We start from the raw sequence: 24885 nt of genomic DNA on the forward strand, positions 1-24885 counted from the left end.
GCCTTCTCCTTGCTTTTATTTTTTTTTTTTTAATATGGCATCTATGCATGTTATCCACTGAAATAGTGTATGAGGCAGTTGTAATTCAGCATTTTGTGTGGTAATCCATTTCATCAAAAAAGGACTGTGAAACTTTTAATAAAAAGTTTAAAAAGTTCCAAAAGTTCTGGCTCTGGAATCTCACTTTTTTCTTATGAAAATTTTGCTTGGTGTAATTCTTTTCAAGAGGTTCTGCTGCTTTCAGGAAAAAAATGATGCTCAATGAATATCATGGGATAATACAGAAGCCTTTGTAGGATGTGCACTGACCTACCTAAGAAACCCAAGAGAGGTAATTACAACCTTTCTTAGTCTACATGTAAATGCACTTTTGGAACGTTTTTCCATGCAAAGAATGTGAAAGTTACATTTTGGAATCTATACCTATATGGAAAATGGACTGTAAAACGTAAGATGCATATTTCAGGTGACTTTTGATGAGTTCCAGATTAAAAAAAAAATAAATTATAGCATATGAAATTATTAGGCATCTTTACTAGGATGTAAGAAAGATTTATGCTGTAATTTATGCTGTAAAATATTGCTGCAACCCAGTTTACAACTTGACAAATCTGGTTTTATAGGGCTGAATTATAAGGGATACCTCATTATTTGAGGGGAAAACTTTATTGTTGTTTTTGGCACCCTGGTCTCCTCTTTGGTTGGGATGTGCTCTGCAGGAGCTGCTTTGGGCAAGATGTCTCAGCTGATCGTTTTTCAAGGGAGCTGTGCAGGATGAAGTCATAATTAAGGATCACATCCTGGCAAGCCTTTCTTACCACATGTGGTCACTGATTTCAAGTTAAATGCTTGCAGTCCTCATTGCTCCTCTGGGTCAGAATGTAGGTGTTAAAAGCATGGTCTTCCACTTTATTGTCAGCTATTCTTTACTGATAGTCTATATCAGATGTTGTCTACTGATAGTGTATATCAGGTAATGTATATACAGTATCTGTAGCTAAACAAAACACAGCTACACCAAAATTACAAGTACGCTGCTGGCCCTTTTTTTTTTTTTTTTTAAAAAAAAAAAAAAGCACCTGTATTCTTTCCTTCTGCACACAGACCTCTTGATTGCCTCTTGCTTTAAACTCAAAGCAAGCCCTGGTACAGTGTATTTGGAGTGTGACCTGGCATTATGGCTTGCAGCAGACAGTAGGGAACATCACAAAATTCCCATTATTTGCTCAATTTAGGAAGTCTAACCAAAATTTTGGGTAGCAAATACGTCTTCAACCACCTTTTGAGACTGTTTGTGGTATTCTTATGTTGTTCACAGGTTCTTAGTTGAGAAACAACTACGAAAAAGTTAAGTTTGTGCATTTGACTGAACTGAAGAGCAAATTTTAGCTGGAAATAGTATTTCTTTGTAAGGTAATGAGATTCTTGTGTGAGGGGTTTCTGTTTCCCCTGCTGCCCTGGCATGCAAAGTGATTGATCTTAAGCAAATTATATATACTTGTAACTACAACCATATATGCAGACATATGAGACCATGTGACAAAGGAAAACAAAAACGCAGGGTTTGAGCTCAGCCAGTAAATATTCTGGGAACCTTTTCTCCTTGTTCCTGGGAGAGAGAAGTCTCAGCTTCGCCCGATGCCGTCTATGTGCTACCTGGCCCTGGTGGCTCCACAAATGCTCTTTCTAATGTGTTGTGCCTGCCACGCTGGAGGAGTAAGGCATTGCCGGATGGCTTATGTGGTCAGGTACAAGTAACAGATGGAGCGTTTACATTAAGATGAATCTTGTATTTAATACTTAAAATTACTTTGTGGTAAGCACAGCTTTTAGAAGTTTAAGAAGAGTCAGTTTGGTGTGTGGTGAATGTGCAGTATGTTATGTGCGTAGCTTCAACTATAAACCATTTGCTGAGTTTTAGTGACTCTGATGTTTAGCCTTTGCCCCCTCCCCCTTTAGACATCAGTAGCCAAGTGTTTTGCCTCTGTATGTAGCCTCAAGCTGCATTTTTCTGATGTGGTCACCAGATCAAATTATTTATAAAATGAGGACATCCTTTTGGACCTCACGTGTAAACAGTCTTAAATATGTGCACAGGCAGTGAGATTCTGGTCTCTTTATCCACAGCTGAAGCCCAAATATTAATAAATACTAACATTAAATAGTGGGGGGTTCCCCCCCCCCCCCCCCCCCCCCGAATCTTTAAGTTTTTCCTTTAAGGCTCAGATTTCTTCTCTAGATTACCTGGAGAGAAACTTCCACCTTGCCCATGATCAAGTTGCTGGTTGCAGTATGTCTCTGCTGCCATGATTTATCATGAGTTAGGGTAAACAAGTGAATTCTTTCGGAGTGGTTCCTAGTGGCCAGGTATTAGCATAATTGAAACCATGGCTGCAATTGCTGACGCGTGTGTTTGAGGGTAGGATCTGCCATTTTCGGGCTGTGTGATGACTCCAGGTCTGTTAATTTTGGAATTAATGGTGAGATCTGGAAGCCTGCTGCCAGCCCACCGAGGTGCCATTTAAAATTTCCTTGGAGCCAAGTGTGGTATTGGACTTCGCTTATATGTAAGACATCTGAACAGGCTACAAAGTGTTCCTCTTACAGTAGGGATTTGGGGGTGGTGGGGAAGGACTCTCAAGATCAGGCTGGTGTTGCCTCAGGCCCTTGCAGTGGGGAGACACTCTTCTTGTTCTCTCTGCCACATCTTTTTGCATGTGATGTGCTGGAGTCCTGGGAGGTGCCCATCGGAGCGTTTGCCTTCAGCTGGAAGGGGAGGTGGGAAAGCAGGAAGCAGGATGCTGTAAAACAGGAGCTGAGAAAGGTGCATCTTACATAGGTTTTAAAGGTACTGACTGCTGCCAGGGCAACTTCATTTGTGTGTTTGTTTTAGCTTTCTGGCTTTCTTTTTTGGCTTTTTTTAACAAAACTTCTAACATCTTCTTAGCCAATGATGGCAAGCTTTGCAAATCAAAGTCAAATCTGAGCATAGCACTGCTCTTGAGTGAGCTGTGCTAATCTAAGATGAGCTTCTGTTTCCTGCTTAGAGCTTCTCCCCCGTGCTCTTGTTTGGCACATGTACAGTACTGCGTGCTGACAGACACCTTTGAGACACAAATCAGTTAAAGAAGTGTATGTGGCAGCAACTGCTCCAAGCTCAGTATTTTGTGTGCTTATTGGCTACCTACTCATGGTTAGGATGCAGGTGCTCGGAGTTAGGTAGGGTAGAGAGGAGTTCTACATTTGAGCGTTAACATCCATAACGGAGTGGTCTTGGGTCCTTTTTGTGTGTTCCCATGATCAGACAAAACATGTAATCCCCGTGAGGAGTCATACAGTGCAAGCATGCGAGCAGAGTGTTTTGGGTAGCAAATATGTTGAACTGATACCATTGTGAGTAGGTCAGCTCTGTGGTTTGTGTAAAAGCAGCACCTTCAAGACCCTGTGGTCTCATCTTCCATCAGCAGCTCAGTGGCTGACTTTCACTTTCTTAACGGTAAGAGAATCGATAGAGAAGAGAATTTGCCATCGGTTCTGGCTTTCTCTCTACATTTTCCCAGACAGTTTGGCCTCCACAAATTGTACAGCCTCCCTTTTCTCTGCGTGGGAGAGTACAGACTGCTGCTCACGGCAAGGGGGAGAGATTAACATTCATCTGTTCTCTCCTCGTTCTCTTTTCCATCCCGTGGGCATGGGAGACTTATGAATGTACTGTACCGCTCCTTTGGGGAGTGTTTCTGCTCATTGCCCTGGTGACAAGACCACAGAGACACTGGTAAGGTTGTGTGAGTTTCACGTTGCTGATTAAATAGGCACATGAAAAAGCAGAGTGCAGTAGCTCCCTAGAAGAGGTCAGAGGGGAAGATGGAAGGACCAGCGTAAGCCTTAGGTGTTTTGCTTGCAAAGAAAGAAATCTCCTTTTCCAGAGTCATGCGCATTGAGGGCTTAATGCAAAGTCTGCCTCCTCACTTGGGTCTTTCATTAAAAGTGGTATGAGTTTATTTTGCAAGAGCTCTTCTCTGAGCAGACATATTTATGCTTTTGATTCTTACTCTGTGTTTTAATGTTGCACGTATAGCCAGGAAATCTGATAGGGAATATAGCGAAACAAATGTTTAACAAAAAAAAAAGGCTTTGCTGGTGTGGAAGCTAAAGCTGATACTGTACATGCGTGTGCAGTCATAGCGGTAGTTAATAACGCTCAAATGCATGATCAGGAGATTCAGTTTCACTTTGGCAGGGACAGGCAAGGTGTCTTGCAAACACATTTCCCCATAGCCCTGCCGCAAGGGGACCTCTCTGACAGCGTTGCCCTTCGGTGTGTGTTTACCCTTCACAGAAGATGGGTACAGAGGTGGGTGCATGCTGTGAGGGGTGATGGATCTGCTCACATCCACTTCCTTCTGTGTGAACACCAGCCTCAGGCTGCCTATGCAGAAAAAGCAGTTGTCCCCTTGTCGCCAGTATCTCCTGCTGCTACCAAATTAGAGAATTTCTGACAATTAACAGGCATTCTGTCTGCCCACTGCCCCCCGTCTCCTGTCCTAACGGGGAGTGGTTGATAGCATTTACTAATTTAGGACTGTGGAAGGTTTGTTCTCAATGAACTGCAATCAAGAGATCTTGCTCCTCCTTAACTTTGTAGCCTCTGCAGGAAAGAAGGCAGTGGGCTTCTTCCCATCCTTTCCAGCACTACCTGCTGCCTAGTGGGATGTGGTGAGCCAAGTGCCACCACCACGGTGGCCTGGAGGTGATAGAGCTGCTAGCGTGGATGGTGGCTGCGAGAACTGCAGAATCTGGGAAGTCTTAGGAGTGCTCAACCAACATCTCACATGAGGCAGTGGAAGGGTACCAGTGCAGTGGGGTTTTGACAGATACAATGAAAATTTTACCTGGGGTAGCATGCGTATTGCTGACAGTGGCAGGGAATTTCTGTGGAGCGGCTTGTTGAACTTCTAGAAAGATGTTACTAACAGGCATAAAGTGTGGTGAGGTCAGTACAAGAGGAACAAAACCTCCCATTCAGGTAAAAGCAGGGGAAGGGAAACACTGCCATGTGTGGGACTGGTTCAGGCTAAACTGGTCTGTGCAGTAGTTTCTGCAGCTCTTCAGAAACACGCTATAGGGTTGAGCTTCTTAGCTCCAACAGGTCTACGTTCATGTTCCGGTCAGGCTTTGGGAAAGCAGGAACAGCACCGTCTGTGTCCCACTTCATTTGAAAAAAAAAAAAAAAATTAAAAAAATTTTTGAATGCCAGCCATCTGCTAATATTACATCCAAGCTCTACCCCGATATCTGGGGGCAGAGGAGGGAGGTGGTTTCTGTAGGGGGAGGGGCTGTTTGGAGTGGGAGAGCTACCTGTACCTGGAGGTGCTGCTGGATCCAGAAACCATCGGAGGAGCATGTGCAGGATGGCCTGGCATCTCTGTCCAGCCACCTTCTGTGGGACTGGAACAGTCCTGCTCAGAGAGGGTGAATCCAAGTCCCACCCTGCTAACAGAGTCCATGGCGCTTGGTTTACGGATCATTAAGAGGAGATTTGAGCATTTCTGTGATGTGGTTGCAGAGTAATGGGAGTGGTTATGAGCCACTGCGTTGGTGGCTGAGGTAAAAAGGCGGTCGTTGCTTTTTGCTTGTAGCCTGGTCATCGAGTGTACACAGTGTTTTGGAAACAGATCAGGTTGTGGTTTTCTACAAGTTGGCTATTAAAATAGGCCCGCTATCTTGATGGGAACTAACACGAGCCTTCAGCCAGACTCAGGAAATGAACAGCCTCTGTTCTCTGTAATTCTTTTCATCCCAGATCTTTACCAGCAAATGTCCAGTGAGTTTCGATTTGCTTATGAAGGTGCTTTTGCTGAAGTCAATGTGTCATTTTTCTGTGATGTATTTCTGTCTTCCTTTCTTTTATTATAGAAGCTGAGTGCAGCTTCTGTCGTAGTAGCTCTGTGTGAACGTGAACACAAGGCAGTAGAGAGTTAAAATAAAAAAAATCCATTAATTAAAATATTTACATTGGAAGCTGCAAAACATTTACTCTTCAAGTAAAACAAACTTCCCCATTGTTCTTGCATGATTGCTGCAGTTTCTCTGAAAATAGCCAGGAAGAGGTTGTGTTCTGAGGAATTTTACTGGGTTGGCAGGGGAATAGGAGGGTAGGGATACTCAAGTGGGCTCTTGGTCAGTGTCTCTCTTCTGTTCAAATTTTTGTCACATGGGCAAAAGATCTCTTCTTCATAGAAAAAACAACAACAAAAGAATCCCCACCCCTCCCCAATGGTGGAAGTATATTGTCATACTGTTCTGGTAACGCAAAAAAATAAACAAACATCAGTAGAAGATGAGAATGGTATTTAATGGTTGAAAGGTTTATTTATAGTGCTTGAAGTGTACACTTAAAGGGAAAATAGAGAAGCATCCCTGAGTCTGGACCCTGGCTCCCAGGCAGCCCTTCTGGCTGGGGACTTAAGTGCCACCATCCCCATTTTGCTGGCAGGGAAATGGAAGTGCAGCATGGTGAAGGATGTCACCTTTCCCTGGTGCTGAGCACCTGTGGTTCCAGCTGGGGTCTGTTGGCATCACGGCTGCTTGGTGTCCAAGGAAAATGAAGCGAGGGTGCAATCTGGGGATGTCAGACCGCTAAAACATAATCAGTTTTTTTGCATCTAGTTTTGTACTTTAGGCACAGGGATACTGTCAGTAGCATCAGTCCAGGACAAGTAAGCAAACATGAAAACTACTTGCTTCAAATCCTTCCATTCCTGCCATATCTCTCCCCAGATAAGTGGACTGAAAAATTAAGGGTTGGTTGTTTTTTGATTTTTATTGGCTTTTTTCTAAGTAGTATTCTCTCCTACAGTGTACTCTTTCACATTTACACAGTTCTGGCCTTTTCCATCCTGGCACTGGACTATCAGGCTTCTAGGGCTTGTGGGCAGGATGCTGAAAAGGCTATAAAAGGGTATGTGGAGGGATTGGTAGGTTTGATTTTTTTTTTTTAGATGCTTGATTCGCATTTCTCACTCTAGGCAGACTTACGCTTTTCTAAGTTGCCAGATGAGAGGTCACACTTCTGCCCTAGTGACTTGTGGACTGGCTGGATTGCAGCTTTATACACACACACAGACTATAACTTTGCTTAATAGTACCATAGAAAAGCGTTTGTTCAAGCCCAAGTCTATCGTGACTGAATTTTATTGACAATTCCAAGATTGCAGTTTTGTTGGTTAGGTGTGTGGTACTGTTTCCTCTGATCCTAGGTATGCGTCATGTTTACCTATATTATAAAAAACATCTTTGTTTCATTGAAAGGTGGGTTTGTAAAGGTGTTAAGAAATTATATGTCCTTGTTCAGGGTAGGCATCATTTAAACTTGTGCATGAGTGCTTTGTTCCATCTGTTTCTTGCATGCTTTACTGTATTTAAGAAAGGCTGCGTGCTGACAGTTTCTTGGCCTGGAGATAAAAGGTGCTGCATACCCAGGTTTGATACACTGATGGAAAATTGTCTCCACGATGTATAACACTGCTGTGATTATTTCTAGCCATTACCATTGGTTTCATTTTACGACCATTCACATTATGTAATTTGATGCTCATTTAATTTAATGAGAGGATGCTGCAGACTTATTTATGACTCGGCAAGGCAACCTGTACTCTTTGGCCACCTCTGTTATCCTTGCTGAAGGAGGAAAAGTGTGTTTCTTAGAGAACATGTTACAACATCTTTAATACCTTTATATCCAGGTTTCCCAGATTGCCGCACACAGGAGGGTGACTTGCCTGGGGTGTAGATTATACTGGAATGGCAGCAGAAGTTTAACTTTTTTTTTTTTTTTTCCCCCTTGAACTGTTTATTAGCCTTTTGTGGTAAGGTTATCAGGAGGTATTGATGAACTTTTCCTTTTGTTACAGATGGAATTTTATGACTTGCTGGATTCTAAATAGGACGAGGAGATGTGTCTGATAAGGTAAGAGAGGGTAAGATAAACATGTTCTTAAACAAAAAGTTTCAGTGTTTTGCTGTTTGGGTTGAAGATGACAGTTTCTTTCCCTGACAGAACCCTGCAAATAATTGAGGGATTTATTTTTAAGTTGCATGTGCTTCTGATCCTCAGAGCAGAGACCATCTCTGTTCTGTTCAGCTTCTGTCCCAGTCCTTTTTCCTGGTGAACTGATGTACGAAGTCCAGAAGACACAAATGCATGCCTTTCCAGGCATGGAGGTTAGCAAGATCGTTCATACTTATCTTACTATTTTAGAGCTTTTTATAAAGTAACAGATGAGGTAAAGAGGGTTTTTTTTAGTTCAGTTTTGAGACATGCCCACTTCCCCCCCGCCATTTGAAAAGTAAAAAGATCTGTGCTTTAAAACTTTTTTCCTGTTGCAGTATTTTTTAATTTGGACTGCTTTTATTAGGACAGAATGTATATGAGTAGAAAACCTCTTAAGTTTGAGTCTGAAATGAGTGTTTGAAATGAGTATTTGCTGTCACTAATGCACTGAAGGAAGGTATAGGTTTGCTGATTTTTTTTATTATTATTTTTTATTAATAGCAGTGTTTTTAAAAGGCAGTGTTTAGTTTTTTGTTTTCTTTTGGTTTCTGGTTCAGAGGCTTCCACTGGTAGTGAGGAGTTAGATGTCTTTAAAACTCTTAGGTGTTGGGACAACTGTATTCAAACAAGACACAGCCAAACACAGTAGTAGTATTACATAGGATTGTCAGTCTTCCAACCTATGATCTGCCCTGTGACTGTCCAGCTCATTAACTTACATGTTTAATTTTGTCTCCTCTGTCTTCCTGAGTGCTGTGTCATTTACAGGCCTCAAAAATCCCCCATGTTCTTTTCGGCTGTTGGTTGGAAAATGTAGTGGAAATAGCTACACGTCATTATGTGAGGACCAGGATTAAATGACTTCTTTCTTGGACTGAGAGATTTAGTTCTTGTAGACAGTCTTGGGATATTTTTCTCTTCCCCTCCCTCCCCCTTTAAGTTCTGTTTGCTAAGTAGAGCCACCCTTTGGAGCGTGGCTGCCCAAGCAAGAACTGAAAATTTTGAATGGCTCTTGGCACTGTGTGGAGCATGCATGCATCAAAGGCTTGCTTGATGCTTAGGTTTTTTTGTGAGTGTTGGGCATTTTGTCCATTTGGACTATCCTTTTTCGTGCCACTGTTGAATCATGTGAGGAATATTTTATTTAAAGGCTTACTCTCTACCCAAACGTGGTCTTGTGTGGGTATAGTTGGTGAAATAGCTCTTCAGGTGAGAGGTCTTGCAGTCTGCAGTACTATTACACAAAGCACTTTGCATGCATACCTCGTTTGTTATGTAAACGAGCTTCTTCACTTGCACGTGTTCAAACCAGTTTACCTATGCTCCAAGAATGAGTAATTAAAATTGCTTTCAAGACTTCTTAGAGCGTGTTCAGCCCGACCTGCACTGGCACCCCTCTGTGCACAGGCGGTTCAGCTGCTGTCCCATCGCACGCTGGCCACGGGCATCGCTGCGGCCGGAGGCCCTGCGGTACCCACCGCAGCATCGCTGCTGGCGTGCCTGTGCTCTCGTTGAAAAGCAGCATGGCCAGGATGGGATAGGGCTGGTTTTTCTAGCAGATTCAGTTGAGTGAAAAGTGTATTTGTCTGGTGCCAGTGTGGTGCTGGGGACTTTAGGTGTGCATGTGGGCCAGTGTTTTAGTCGTACTTATTCAGCTGCTAGTGTTTTCCTAAGATGCTACTCCTTGCGTACTATATGTATATTATATAGCATATAAATCTTATCTTACTTAATTTTAAGTACTGTTCCTTGTGAAGCAGATACTGATAATAGAGTGCTGTAACATGGGCAGCTCTTGTGGCACAACAGCTGGATGCTGTACCGTCTCTCCCAGGGCGAGCTCGCTCTCCCCTTCCCTCGTAAAACAACCATCAAGGAGGCTCTGTTTCTAGCAGGTTCTGCAGCTTGAGGCCACGACACCTTCTCTCGCCGCAGCTTTATTGCCAGCCCCAGGCATGTACAAATTGTGAGCCAGATCCATAGCAATTGCAGGACCGGCTTTAAAATGAGATTCTAGGAAGAAGAAGTAGCACTTTCCACTGGCTCTCATCTTTTGCCTCTAGAAGAAGACGTCCTGCCCTCATTTTGTGTGGTACCTCCTCGTGGCTGAAATGAATCCCCAGCTATGAGTGTGTGTCACTCTCCTTCCTCTGAGGGGGCTTTGTTTATGGCTTCCCCAGCAGCCTGGGCTGGAGAAATGCCATCATCTCACTCCCAGTCCTCCTGTGTCACAAGAAGCACCTGACCTGGTTGTGCTCCTTCTCAAGGCTGAAGTTGTCAGGTGTCCCTCATTCTTTCAACTACCCCTTACTACTATGGCATCAGTGTTATTTTATTCAAAAACATTTATTTTTTTAACCTTCTGCTCCCTTTCTGCATTCTTTCTCCCCATTTGCATCTGGGTTTCCATCCTTCCAGACAGGCATCTGGATCCTGCCTCACATGTGCCCTCAGGTTCTGTCTGTGTTTTCCCTTGGTTGCTTACAATTTTCATGGATATTTCCTGACCCCTTCCCTGCTGTTTCTTCTTCTGGGGAAGTATTCTGAAGCATTCCTGTGTTTCTTGTTGCTGTTGCAATTAAAGGGGTTGCTATCTTTTAGTCCCATTTAAAGCAATGAGAGATGGTCCAGTCTGTCCAGGGAGTAATCTTGCTTTAATCCTAGCCATGGTGACTTCCTTGTAATGGCTGGCTTTTGGCATCCATCCTTTTGATTACGTGACGAGGCTGAATAATGGAAAAAAAAAAAAGAATAATAGCTCTTTTAATATGCCTGAAGCCTAATAATGATGAAATTATGAGACTTGGCAAGCTTTCAGCTGCGTTGATAGGTGCCAGACCTCTCACCCAATATTTTCTTTTCCTTCCCCTGTATTTCCCTGTGCCTTTATCTTACTTCCTTCCAAGGAACCTGGGGCCCTTACAAACTGCAAGTCAAGTTTCACATGAGGTCTGCCCGATAGCTCAAGTCATAAATATAAAATCATTCTATAAGGCCTAATCTATTTTCAGAGGTTTGTTTATGAGATAAGGATTACTTTGATCACTGAAATAGCATTGTGTCATTTTTTGGAAGGAAATGACTAGGAAGTAACTGTTATCAAGCCTATTTTCACCTGCCATTAGCTTGGACCTGAGGAATTGCAGCTCCAAGGTCACTTGCCTTAACAGTTCCAAATTAGGTTGCCAATTATTGATTATCTGAAAAACTGTCGGTTGATGTATATTCTGTTATTAATAGCTGTTAATACACTTTGGCAATCTGTTTTGCAAACATTTTCTGGTTGTTCTTTTTTAATGAGTCTTGGCAGTGAAAACCCTGGTTTAACACATGCAGAACTACAGTAACTCATTGAAGTATTTGTGGGGTTTGCATTTTTGGTGTGTTTTTGTTTTTTACTGGGAGTAACACTTGATTTTGATAAGACCAAATTGAGGCAAAGTCCACGAATGATTTCTTTTTAAACTGGCACATTGTGGATTCTTCTCGTGTTAGTGCATATCAGTGCAATACTCTTGTATCACTGCTAGATGAGTTTTAATAACTTCCTTTGATGTTGCCTATGAATATTTTTGTCTCCACAGAAGTCATCTTAGAAAAACTTCCAAAATAAGAAAGCTAATTCAAATAAAACAGTAACAGGTAATTTGAGTTTCTTTTCTTGTATTAATGAGCTGTTTTGTCACAATAGGAGGAAAGTACCTGGAAAGCACAGGGAGGAAAAATGGGAAATCTCTCATGCATAAGGAAAAGCCTCTTGATAACAAAGTTTGGAGGGGGGTGGGAAATACCTACATAAATATAGACATCAAGGTAAATGCTTTTCCCTTTTCTTTTTCTTCCAGAAAATTTGAATATTTGCACAATCTGATGTTGCAAGTTGTAAATGCTTAACACTTCTAAAAGAATAAATTACTTCAGTGCCTGAATGTGTAGATAACTTGTCAGCTTCAAAGGATCAAGTGAGTTGGAAGGAATGTCTGGATAACTCGGTATAGGCAGGTACCAAGCAGAATATAGAAAGCAGGGGAATACATTCAACTCATACAGCAGAGGCCTAGATGTAAGTTTACATTTAAGATTAATCATGTTATGAAAAGCAAATTTCTGTGGTTCTGCTTTTAATGTAAAAGTACAATACTCACTTCCCCCTCCCCATTGCTGTCGCACTAGGTTTCCCAAGCTGCTTGTTGTAAGAATTGTGCTACTTCTATAAAAATTGAGATGGAAAATAAACCTATCTAATGCTTTTCAAACTACCTTTACAAAAAAGGCCACCTTTCACTGTAGAATATCCTCATTGTGAGCCGGCCGGTTCTGTAGGATGTAAGTAGCTTTGCACTCTTTGACTAAGCAGTTAAGAGAAACTGAAATCAGTACTGTAAAATGCACATTAAAGCTGTAGGGCTAAAATGGAAAGAGATGTTTCAGCTCTTGCTTGGGAAGTGAACTGATCTGAAGTTCCCCTCGGAGTACACAAAGCACAAACAAGACCGGGTGTAGTTTAGCATTGCAGTCTGGGATGCATGTTGCCCATTGTTCACCCCACCCCACTTAGTGAGCCAATGCTCACAGGTACTCTACCTGGCAAAAACTGCTAGTTTTGACTTCTCCCATAGGGTTATTTTTCTGGCCCAGGTTCTCTGAGCTCCAACAGGCACGCAGGCACGAGGGAAGTGCCAGGGCAGACCCTCGGTGTTGTGGCTGCCCCTTTGGGGTGGTCACCCACCAGAGCAGGTCTGCGGGGTGACATCACTGCTGCTGCTCATCATGGACTGGGTGCACCCTTCATTCTTCCTTTTCTGATGGTGGTGGCGTGACTGGAGCTTGTAGGCGTGGTGCAAGGCGCAGGTGACCCTCCACCTGGCAAGTGCACAGGGTACCAGCTCTGTGGCTGCGGGGCAGCCGCCAATTTCAGTGTTTGAAAATGTCCCTGGCAGCCAGGAACTTCTAACTGCAGCTCTGCTAATGACTAGTGTTGTGGTTTTGGGCAACTCCCTTAGTTGTCTTTGAGTCAGCTCCCCTGTCAGTAAAAAGGGGATGATACTCCTTTGTAACTTAGTGTTGAAATGATTAATGGTTGTCCTTTAGAGGTCAAGGTCCGTCCATGTAGTGTTGCCATTGGTATGGAGAGGCCTCTCGGCTTTTGCTGAGAAACCCTGACTCCAAAAACACAACTGGTTGTGGGGACTTGTTTGGCTTTTTTTTTTTTTTTTTCTCCTGTTAACTTACGAAACAGATCAGATTGACTCTCAGTACTGAAGTGCTAACCACCACTACCAACCATTTCAATCTTGGCCCCCTCTCCTCACCTATTCCTTCTTCGCTGCAACTCCCTTCTTGACTGTCCACTTCTCATATCAAACCTTTCCTAAACTAATTCAAGACAGGGTGCCAGACAGAGTTAAAAGGGAAATTTGAGGTAGAAGGTGAAATCCTAGCAGTGAGGCTGAGGGTTTGCCACTGGTGTAGCAAGATAGAGACATGTTCTGCTTTTTTCTCTGAAACCCACTCTGTGTGGAGGCTGTGCAGTTTCCAGGCTCTGGCTTGGTTGCCAACCTGAGATGTGCCAGTAACGTGCTGGGTTTTTTTATACCAAAAAAAAAAGTCTAAAAATAATATCGGGGGGAGCCCAGTAAGTGAGAAGTTGCAAACTTCACATATGTCATTAAACTTAACTTAAAAGCCACTAGATATTTAAATTAAAGGAAAATATTAGTTAAGGTACCCAGACAAGACTCGGAGAACGGCAGGAGCTTGTTTGCTGTTGATCTTCTGCAAAAAATGTGCTCTTTGGTTCATGATCGACCTCCAGCTGCTGCTGGTAACTTCCTGCTCCTGTTGAACGAATGAGCTGATGTTAAGGAGCTGAGGGCTTTTGGGTCGTGGGGTTGTATGGGGCAGGCAGCTGTCCGTGTTCCTGCTGGGTGGGTGCCTGTCTGCAGCCCAAGAAGCAAAGCCAACTGTAACTCGTTTCCTCTTCTGGTTGTCCTCTTGGTGCTCAGTCAGTGTGCCTTGAAATTACAGGGACTACTCATGATTTGTGGGCTTCATAAACACCACGGAATGGGCTTTATAGTTTTAGAAAACATATATCATATGAAATACATTCATAGACTTCTGTCCTCAAATAAGCCTTTGGTATCTGTTCATTCTGTCTTACTAGTGCAGACCATGAACTCTCACTCGGTAATTTCTACAGTCCGTAATCTCTGTTGTTACATTAGAGATGCCCATTCCTGACTCTAAATGACAGGAGGAGACATGTCCCAGTTGTAAATTACAGTAATTTCGCCCCAGGAGAATTTTAGGCAATTCTGTTCTGTGCTATAGAAATTCTTAAATGTTTTTGTGGTTGTAGTATGTATGTGGTAGTACTGTATTTTTTTTTTGTTTCTTTTTATCCATGGAGGAACGTAATATAGTACATCGTCCAGGCATTTTTGTTTAATGCAAGTTGCTATGAGTTCAAAAGTGTGGAGAGGAAGAGGTGGCTATCGTAAGCTCTGGTGCGTAGGTCTGCCATGAGTGATTCTACTTGGAAACCACTTCATGTTCCTCATTTAGCCACATAAAAATTTGAGTCTCCAATTAACATTACCTAGAGCAGCAGAGTGGTGGATCACAGTCTGTCCCAGAGCTCTGAGAACATCTTGGATACCCTGAACTGAGGCTGTGGAGAATATTCTGATAGTGCCTAGAGAGCAGCCAGTGCTTCTGAAGAGATGTGCTCCAAGAGCCATACTGGTTGGAGTTACCTAAATGCATGTTAGGTATTATAACAGGTCTGCATTTCTGAATAGACAGCATTGCTGCGAAGTGGGGAAGATGTAAATGCCAGAGGAATTTTACAGGGTTTTAGTCAGCTGGATAAGATAGAAAGTGGTTCTCGAGGATACTGCAGTTGGCAAGCTGGCTGTCAGTGAGTTTCTGAGCATACTATGCATCATAACAGTCAACTGTAATTACGTACAGTCAGACAGAGGAAGCGAATTCTGAACTCTTCAGAACTTTCTCCTCTGCTCAGCAGCATCTTTTTGGGGCCTAGTTTTGGCTAATGTATTCTTTATCTTCTGAGTAAATTTTGGTAGAGACATTTAGCCATTTTGTCAGTAAGTCACTGATAACCGTTATCCTCTTTGATAAGCAAAATACACAGACTTTTTAAACTCTATATAAGGTGTATTTTCTGAATCTTTAGCTGTTCTTGTGGTATTTTCTTTTCTGAAATGAATAGACCAGAAATGCATGTTGCCCTTGCTGTTACTGTTCTTTAGATAATGCTCTCCCTCCCTCCCTTGCCTTACACAAAATAGTGTTCTTATCCATGCAGAGGCTACATTTCCTTGCTTAGCTGCACGTTTGTGCAGGAAGTTTAGCGTCTAGATTGTGTCTGCCATGACCTCCAGTCTTTTTAACAGGATCGTTGCCTTTCCAAATGCAATTCCCCAGGGGTAACTCCCAGTTCTTTTTATATTCTTAGGAGTTTGTAACTTAGTGTTATTGCTGTATTAAAACCAGCTGTTCAGATAAACTACACCCAGCAAAAAATCCACTTTACCAGAAAGTAACTTGATTCGGTTTTTGCTTACTGTTGCTCCAGGTTTCATGTTCTGTGCAGGTGACAAGAAGTGATTTCATATTTTCTTTCAGATCCCTGGTAATGGCAATGGACAGCATCCCAACAGGCCCCTAAAACATCAGAGGGAAAATATGAGAGGAAGTGGGGTACTTGGTATCATTAGAGATAACACTGACAGGAATTTGAATCCCTAAATTGAACTTCTTGTACTTTGCAGTTTGAGTTTGTGTGAACATAATTACAGCTTTGAATTCTTTCTTCTAAATATTGCATGTATGTGGGGGAGTAGATGTTTTGTTTTTGCTAAGTAGCATTTTCTAGACAATTGTATTTGTACCACTTGTGTTCTTTTCTGAAGGTAAAAGTTAATGTCGATACATTTTTTTTTATTTTTTTTTTGGTCTCGTTCTTATATGAGGTTAAGTACCAGATAGTTGCACATTTACCATCAACTAATAGTCAAAAGGTACAGTCTCGCAAAGAACTTGGCTAAAACTAAATGAATAGCTTTCAATTTCCTGTGGGTGGGTTTTTTGTGTGTGTGTGTGCACTGCTTACCAATAAGGAATAGAGCAACTTTCCTTTTCTGAGAAGCTATGTTGCTAGCTTTTATACTGTTGAAGTAATTTTGTTAAACAAGAGGAAGAAAAAAAATTTCATAAATTGTCCAAAGGAATTTGTCTACAAAGTGTGCCAACAGGGTTGGGTCTGTTTTTCCTCCTCCATTTTATCAGGAGGAAAAAAACTTACTGCTTTAGTACTTCATTACCCTTTTGCTTTCACATTGCTGAGCCTTAACACTATATTGTTTTCATTATTTATTGTAACAGTTGCCTGTGAGTATGGTATTTGAACATACTTCTTAGAGATGAAAAAGGTCAAGACCTGTATTTCCATAGGGGTGATGTACACAGCCTCATTTTACGCATCTCACTCTGCCTGTTTCAAAACTTTTTCCTCTGCTCAGCAGCATCTTTTTGGGGCCCAGTTTAGGCTAATGTATTCTTTATCTTCTGAGTAAATTTTGGTAGAGACATTTAGCCATTTTGTCAGTAAGTCACTGATAACCATTATCCTCTTTGATAAGCAAAATACACAGACTTTTTAAACTCTATATAAGGTGTATTTTCTGAAACTTTAGCTGTTCTTGTGGTATTTTCTTTTCTGAAATGAATAGACCAGAAATGCATGTTGCCCTTGCTGTTACTGTTCAAGTAATCTGCTTTGGGCAGCGTGGGAAGCCTGTGGGGACTGGAGTAATGGTGCCCTCCCACCAAAGCCATCTTCTGATGGTCAGGGAACACTTCGTTTGCTCTGTCTGTTGTAGACTCAGGTGAATTTTACCTTCAATAAATACTACTGGTGTCACTTTGATCCTGTGCGTTACTAGTTAGAAAACTAGTGTTATTCTAATGATGGCATGCATTTTCTTACACAAAGGAAAAGTGTACGCTCTTTGGCCCTTATCTTGGTCTGTGCTGTTAAAAACAGACAGGCAAAGGAGTAGACTTGACCGTGTCCCACTTAAACTTTCTCTGGATTTCTTGAATAGACAACTTGAAAGAAAAATCATCTCCTTTCCCTTTCCTCTCTGCTTTCTTCAGCTGGCTTGCAGCTTAAAATATCGTCCCCTTCTCTAGCTTTAAGGAGAGGATGATGATGAATTCTTCACTAGAAGCATTCTCTGAAGTTGAACAAGGTACAGCATCAGTCCCTGTAACAAAACTCCAGCTGAAGTAGAGCTTTTTGAGACAATGCTAGAAGGATATCCAACAAGCTTTTAGTGATTGAAAGACACGAAAAATATGCATGAGATGCACCTGTGTAGCTTGCTGTGTAACTTGTTCCTTTGATGATTTTTTGGATGGGCCGTGCTGCCTAGAAGACTTCCCATTTCTATGAAGAGAGGCTGTTAATGCAGGCACCCCTCAACAGCTCTTTATCTCTACCAACTGATACACGCGAGCGCCATGCGTTGCTTACTCAGAGAAACCAGCTGTTGTTCCTCAGTTCTGGTTTGAGGATTGGAGCCAGATGAGGGTGTGTTCTTGTTTTTCCAGTTTCCAGACATGGTGCAAAGGAACGGAAGGGATGGGATGGCATGCCCTGAGTACCCTAGTGAGGGCTGGAGTCTTGAGATGCTTTGTGGCTCTGACTACTTGACACAAAAGGAGGCACAAACGTTTGTTTAGTTTAGATTTCAGCAGGCACTTAAGGGCTCTCTGTAGGATAACATGAAGTTTTGACATTGGTTTCTGGTGAGACGTTATTGCCTGAGGTTTGATTAAAAGTAGCAATGGCCACTGTTCAGAGAAAACCATAGCTAACTGTGGTTAATGACAATGTATTCTCTTGGGTTATTAAAGTACTTCTATTAAAACAAGAAAGAGGGCTGTGTGTCCAGATGTAATTTTGATGGATCCTGGTGCAAGCATCAAAACAAGTAATGCTCTGGAAGCTCTAGTGAGTCACGTACAGTTAGGAGCTCCTGCGCTGTCTGTCATGCAAGGCAAGTTCACATTTGCTTAGCCGGCCGCCTTTTCATACGGGAATTTGGTTTTCACTACTGGCTGAATTTGAAATTCTTCCCTTTCATTTTCAGATGTTGCTGTAATACTAATGGCTTGTCCTCTTCCATATATGTTTATATTTACTACTTATTAAAGAAATACACTTTAATGTAATTGTATAATAGTATCTGAAGAATAGTTGAAGGGGTAGGGACACTGACCTTCTGTGTTCTTTCTCTCCCTTTTAAAACAAATTGAGGCTGATGTGATACCATACTAGCACTCTCGCATATACAGGGAAACTCTTTCTGAAGACCAGACCCTGAGAATATTCTTTGCATTTGAAAGGGGTTAACATTAGCTCTTCACGTTCAGCCAGTGTGGTTGGTATCTGGGATGTAGGAACAAAGCCATGCAGGTTGTTGTTGGTGAGAATGTTAAGTAGTTTCCTTAGCAGGTGATGAACTTCTTCCTTAATGACTTAATTACTTAATCTCAGGAGATCCTTGGGAAAAAAAAATACCTGGGAATTTCTCCCAGAGACTTATATAGGTGTGGTAATAGAGGAAGGAAGGGATGACTTCTTTGGAACATAGATGTGGGGCAGGAAGCACCGGAGCAAGCATTGGCCAGAAATGCTGAAATAAAGAATGGATTTGGAAGGTGGGACATGAGTTCTGGTGGTTAGCCCAACAGCAAGTCGCTTTAGCCGACTGTACCTCTGAGTTTCCATCTGTGTCAGATGAATTATGTGTCTCAGAAGTACTGTGAAGGTGCTAAATTAATGCTTTCAGTGGAAGATCACAGGATGCTTTGAATAAAGCTTTACAAAGTGCACAGTGTTCTTACTATTAATACCAAATAGTTTGTGTGTATCTCTTAAATGACAAGGAAAATGAAATGTGCCAGATTTGTGAAGCTAGAGGAATGTTTGCTCGTTACTCTGAAAGAGCTGGGAAGTACAGATGGAAAAGGGAGGATTGAAGTCTAGGTATGGAGGAAAAAAATCCCATGGACTGTCATCATGGATGTGGTTTTGAAATCCTTCATCTTCTTGCCTCGTGTGTGTAAATCAGCTTTGTAGGTGGCTGAGCATTTCTGAGCAGGTCGAGAGGGAAGAGAGTGTTCACCAATGCAGGGTAACGCACAGCAGAGGAAGCAGCTGCTCAAGCTCTTTATTTGAAGAAAACGTGACAAACCAGGAACTGCTATAATCCTGTTCTTAAATAGGAAATACATTCAACCACAAAAGCAAGTGCAGAGCTAAGTGACTGGCTGGAACCTTTATTAGAAATCTGAAGTTACAAGAAACAGTCTTTCGGCCTACTTTTGCTGTTTGGATCATACTTCAAAAGCTGCAAAAAAGGCCAATGTGCAGCCTGCCAGCAGAATAACAATTAGCAGCATTTTGAGCTCTATGGCCACGGTAGGATTTTCCTTTGAAGGGATGCCTTTATCTGCTCTGCTCGGTGTCACTGAGATGCGGGCACTCTTCATAGTGGGGAGGGGATCTTTGCTGTCCTGGCCGAGCTGTCCCAGCTTCGGGGAGTCTCTGTCTGCCTTGGCCGAGCTCTGCTTCTCTGCCACAGGCTTGATGGGGGCTTACAAAAATGGCTTGGTTCGCTTGAAGCCAGCTCACAGAGAATGGGAAAGATTGATGTAGTCTCAGATGGCTGGAGCTTCTTGCTGTATTTTGGTTATTTTGGTTGGTAACAGTGAGGTGTGAACTTCCTGTGGGCAGGTGAGAAGTGAAAGCCCTTGGGGTACTAGCACACTCAGACATGAAGAAACTGCCACCCTTTAACTTTGTGATGGAGGTCAAAACACAGGAAAAAAAAAAAAAAAACAACAACCCAGCACCCAAACCCCTTTTACTCAGAGAAATGAGCCCTCAGCTTGGCTATTTAGGCACTTCTGATGGACAAGTTGGCCATACTTTGTTAGCTCTGACCAATGAAACACTTGCTTTTTAAATGAGCTCTAGTACACATGTTCTTAGCTAATCAGGTAAATATCCTGGGGAAGGCTTTGTGGGGAAGGCTTTGTGGCTAGCCATTAGTTCTGTTGTTGAACTAGGCTTCAACAAATGGCTGCGTTGCTTTTACTTGAGGAATGCTAACCTGAGGAGGTGTGTTGAAACTTCTTTGACCTTTGTTAAGAAGTTCAAGCTCTATTAAACTTTAGCCTAGTAAAAGAATGCCTTTAGGTCTGCATTAGTGTTTCCATCCCTTAAATAAATCCATGTGAGGAAACCAGTGCTGGGTGCTTGGGTCTAGCAACTAGACCCCTGCTTTTCAAGACAGTCCTCTCATCACGGCTGTAACATCAACTGGCATCCAGCTCTGTTGTGACGAGACTCTTCTGCCCCTGCTCCTCTGTATGCATGCTACTTTTCCAGGACACCATTGCAATGCTGGTGCTGTTTCTCTAAAAGATGAAATTATCTTGCTCTGGAAGAGCAAAAGCAGTACAACTAATTTGGTACTTTTTTCTATAAATATTACTGCTGTTTAATAACGATAGGAATTCTCCTTTTGAGCTGAAAGCACGAGAAGCACTATGTTATGGTGAGTTGTTTCGACTCAACTTTAACCATAGGGTTTTTTTTTTTTTAGTAGTCATTAAATACTTTATTGTATATGAAAAAAAAAAACCCCAAAAACATTTATGTATTGGAAGAATGAGTATCTGATATGACAGCGTAGAGCAAAAGTTTATTATGCATATACAGCTGAAATAAGTTAACTTGTTTAAAATGTATTGTAGACACAATGCTCCTGCATTTGAAAAAGTTTCATGACTCCATATAACCATATCAACATGTTTCCATAGTTAATTTCCAGCCTGCAATTGTATTATCTTTTGTCTAATGGAACATCATCATATTAAGTAAACTAATAACCATAATGTTCATGTTGCTGATGCTTTATTAGATACTATATTACCAAAAAAAAAAAAAAAAAATCAACAAACCAAAACAACAAACCGCAATCTCGCATTTACTTAACCAGGATATGTTTTAACTCCTGAAGCTTTTCTGTGAAGAGGGAGGGAAGTGAAGGTTACATCTAAAAATACTGTATCCAGTGCTCAGAATGGACCAGCAGTATGCTATGCTGCTGCTTGCGAGGACATCACGTATGCACCTAGAGCTCTTCAGCACTTTTCTGCAAAGAGGAGCACATTTTATGCTGGGACTTCAGTCACATTTATGTATGTCTACATATGTGAAGCAAATACAGAAATAATAGCAGTGGGTATAAGTGGCTGATGAGGCGATGTGATCATTTGGAAAGGGAAGGGAGAAGTAACTACGAGCCTTTAGTTGGTAGAACTGAGATAATTTTATTTTGAGATCCCTGATAATTACACTGAACAAAGTTATTTCTTCTGAAATCTCAAAATGCCACCAAAATCAGGGGTATGGCAAATAATGGCATGTCCTTTGTCCCACAGAGGATTAATTTCCTTTTGGTATGGACTTACTTGAATAGTATGAATGTTGGCACAGACCAGTCCACCTCCGCCTACCATGCAGAGGGAAGGGCTTACTACATGCTAGAGAGCAGTTTACATTGGAAGGGAGCTGGGGTGATGGTAAAAAGCTAACAAAATACAGAGTCCTTGCAGTGCTGCTAGAATATGGATACAGTCTTTGGATGCAAAATTCAAGCGTCGTGTAGGAGTACATAGTATTTTACGAGTGCATGATGACGGCACAGGATCATTACTGGAATGTGGAGTGCAGTTCTTATGTGCCTGCTTTAGAAAAAAATGCTTTACAAGGTGGTGGGGGGGAAGCTTTAGAGAGCTGAGAGATTGATTACGGTTGGAAAACCTGTTTTACTGTTAGATTATTATTTTTCTCTTAATAAAAAGCCTAGTATGCTTACTTTAAGTCAAGTGGCTGAGTTGTATTTAGCAAATATCTATAGAGGAAAGTAAGTACAAAGCTCCTCAGTTTAGTAGGAGGAGGTGTAATGAGATTGAGTATCTGAAAGTTGAAACCACATGAATCTGGGCTAGTTGTAACACACAAATTATTAAATAGGATAAATTACTCACTGAAACAACTCCCTTTAGACGTGATGGATTCTTGATCACTTGCTTGTGAGTTAAACTGTTTTTAGCAAAGGAGATTATTGCTGAGTGTATATATGTTCTGGACTTTTAACAAGTACTGTATCTGCATGTAGGTCTGTGCACACCTTGGGTAGAAGGTCAGGCAGGCGATCACAATGGTCTGTTCTGCTTTCCGGGTCTGTGGGAGGTGGGTGGAGACCGCCTGATGCTGTGAAAGGGTGTACCAGCCAAGTCTGGTGTTCATGTGCATATTTATTCCCAGTACCATCTCTAGTAGGCTGGTGAAGTTTTCTGTTTTATTATTTCTTTCCTGTCTTTGACAGATCTGCTGGGTTTTGAGTCATGAATCAAAAGAGAGAAAACAGAATTGAAGTCCTGCCTGCCTATCCATGTGGAGAGGGGCATCTGTGGTTAGAGCAGGGAGAGTTCTGAGGGGCTTTTGTTGGGTTTTTTTCAGTAGCTGGGGGTTGGGGGTTTTGTTATGCTTTTTTTAATTATTATTATTTTTTATTAGAAAGATGAAAGGAGTCAGGCAAATGCAGCTTTGCATCCATGCAGGTATCCTGATGGAGTGAAGAACGGTACAAATAGAATAGAGAGGAAAATGATCACAGGTTTTATGCAGTTTTTGCTTGATCTTTTGAGAAATAGGAGAATTTGCATGGGTCGTGGAAAATTAAAAGCTAACACACTAGGGACCTGCCACTGCTAGGTAGATTTTCCAGATTCATTCCATATCAGTAGCAACTGGACTTCTTTTTTTTTTTCCCTCTGGTTACTGTTTGTTTACTTATGTAAAATAAAGTTGGTTATAATCTCATTTAAAATGGAGGGATGTTTCCATTGCTGTGTAAAACTCCTGGCACTCTTTTTGCAATAAGCGTTGCCCTGTGTTTCCGCAGAGACGGTGGTCACTCTTGCTGAGTTTCTTGCCCGCCTCTGCATTTGCCTCGCGAGGTCAGAGCGGAGGACACAAGGTAGGGCTGGGTCCACTGCCCAGGTGCAGCAGTGTTGCACAAGTGGGCAATTTGATACTATTTACAGAGCCGGCAAGAAAATTCATATGTGCAATTCAATGTCTTAAAAACAAACAAATTGCACTTCCCGTCCCCACAGTGGCAATGCTTGTGTAGAAGTCTACCTAAATTGTGTTGGTGGGGAGACTTTTTGTGGAGAAAGGAGTGTTGTATTTCAGTGAAAATCCAGTGTACTTGTTGCGTTTGCAATGTTGTGGCAGAACTGTTTCACTGAGTACAGGGAGCTCCGTGAGGATGGCAGAGAAAATGCCGTTGCCTTCACTTCTGACGTGTATTGAGTGTGAATTATTTATGGAGTGTTCTGTAGTATATTTGTAAATAATGAATTCTTTATGGCAGGACATCTGTGTCTGTGGATCCTGTATCACAGAAATGGTTTTCCAAGTACACTTTATGATAAACGTGTATATCCCTTTTCCCAGGCTGCCCTGTAATAAATTACTTTTGTATTCTTGCTATACCTGTTATCCATTTTGGTGCTGACTCTTAAATGATACATAGACAGATAACATATGTAAAATTTTGTGCTGTGTGTTGTGAGTTGATGTGGTGTTAAGTTCATTTTCTAATAAGAAGTAGGTATCTTTATATGTAAGCATTCTGATTTTTGTGCTGTGTAAAAATCAGGTTACTGGAAGACTTAGCTGTCATATAAATTAAGTTTGCTTCTAACTTTCCTGAGGAGTACTAATTTTTGTAAGCAGATACTTTTTTTTAAATTTTTTTTAATTTTCTTTTAAATAGTAAGAACTAGCGTTTGGTTTTGCCGCTGGTTTGTGGAGGTAATGAAAATGGTAACAGTAGTGTGCAGTTCAGATTGGTCATACAAGAAATGTGGTATGATTGCCCAGTTCAGCCCAGTACGTGACTTTGGGGCTAACCTCTTCCCTTGCTTGTCTGTGCAGTTCGAGTAGGACTCGCTTGAAGGCTTGATTGTGGGACCCTCCTTCAGTGCGTTCCTTAACAGGACCTTAGCAGAACTTCCCCAGCTGGTGGCACAGGAGGAGCTGCCACCTTGGGGAACTGCAGATTGGGGTCCCGCTGGTGGCTGGCTGAAGGGGTTGACCTCGCTTGTGCTGACCGACCCACTTGCACGGCTGTGCACTAAACCAAGCCACTGAAAAGATCAAAAGTTGGAAAAATGGTCTTTCCATGAGGAAAAGGCTGGTTTGTCACCCAGCCCATTTCATTAACCTGTCTTTTCGTCTGGTCCGTGGCTGGATCCTGCTAGCTCAGAGGGGGCAGCAGGCTGGGGTCGAGGCTGAGAGCCCTGTGGGGCAGACTGGCAGCAGGGCCCTGGGCAAGGTGGGGGGCTGGTTGACCTGGTTGCTGGCCAGCATGGTCTGGAGGCATGTTTGGAGCAACTGCAGAGGGAGCAGCACCGTTACCATCTCATCCACATTGGCTGAGCCACTGTGATGTGTTGGCTACAGTGCCACGTGAATGAGGAATGTGCCAAGAGAGGGAAAAATGCTTTAGTTTTGGTATGCTAAAGAAAACAAAGGAATGCTGTATTCTCCTTTTGCAAAGAGGGTGGGGGAGCCTTCCATTAAATTGCCTCCTGCGTACCCTCCCTCACCGGGAGCAGTGTGTCAGCCTGGTCCTCTGCCGTCCTCCCCT

General features: G+C 42.2%; 1 protein-coding gene across 10 annotated transcripts in view; it reads left to right on the plus strand.

The window, feature by feature from the left end:
- Positions 1-24885, plus strand: part of TRERF1 (transcriptional regulating factor 1) — a 100627-nt gene that overhangs the window by 21015 nt on the left and 54727 nt on the right. For 8 of the 10 annotated variants that reach the window (XM_040612088.1, XM_040612087.1, XM_040612092.1 and 5 more), the window contains one exon: positions 7914-7969. The gene's annotated coding sequence lies outside the window, so the exon portion shown is untranslated. Of the gene's footprint in view, positions 1-7913; positions 7970-11637; positions 11696-24885 lie in introns of all 10 variants that reach the window. The other 2 variants (XM_040612090.1, XM_040612085.1) reach the window with 1 other exon arrangement.

Source organism: Falco naumanni, chromosome 12, assembly GCF_017639655.2.
Source record: "Falco naumanni isolate bFalNau1 chromosome 12, bFalNau1.pat, whole genome shotgun sequence".
Classification (NCBI taxonomy): Eukaryota; Metazoa; Chordata; class Aves; order Falconiformes; family Falconidae; genus Falco; species Falco naumanni.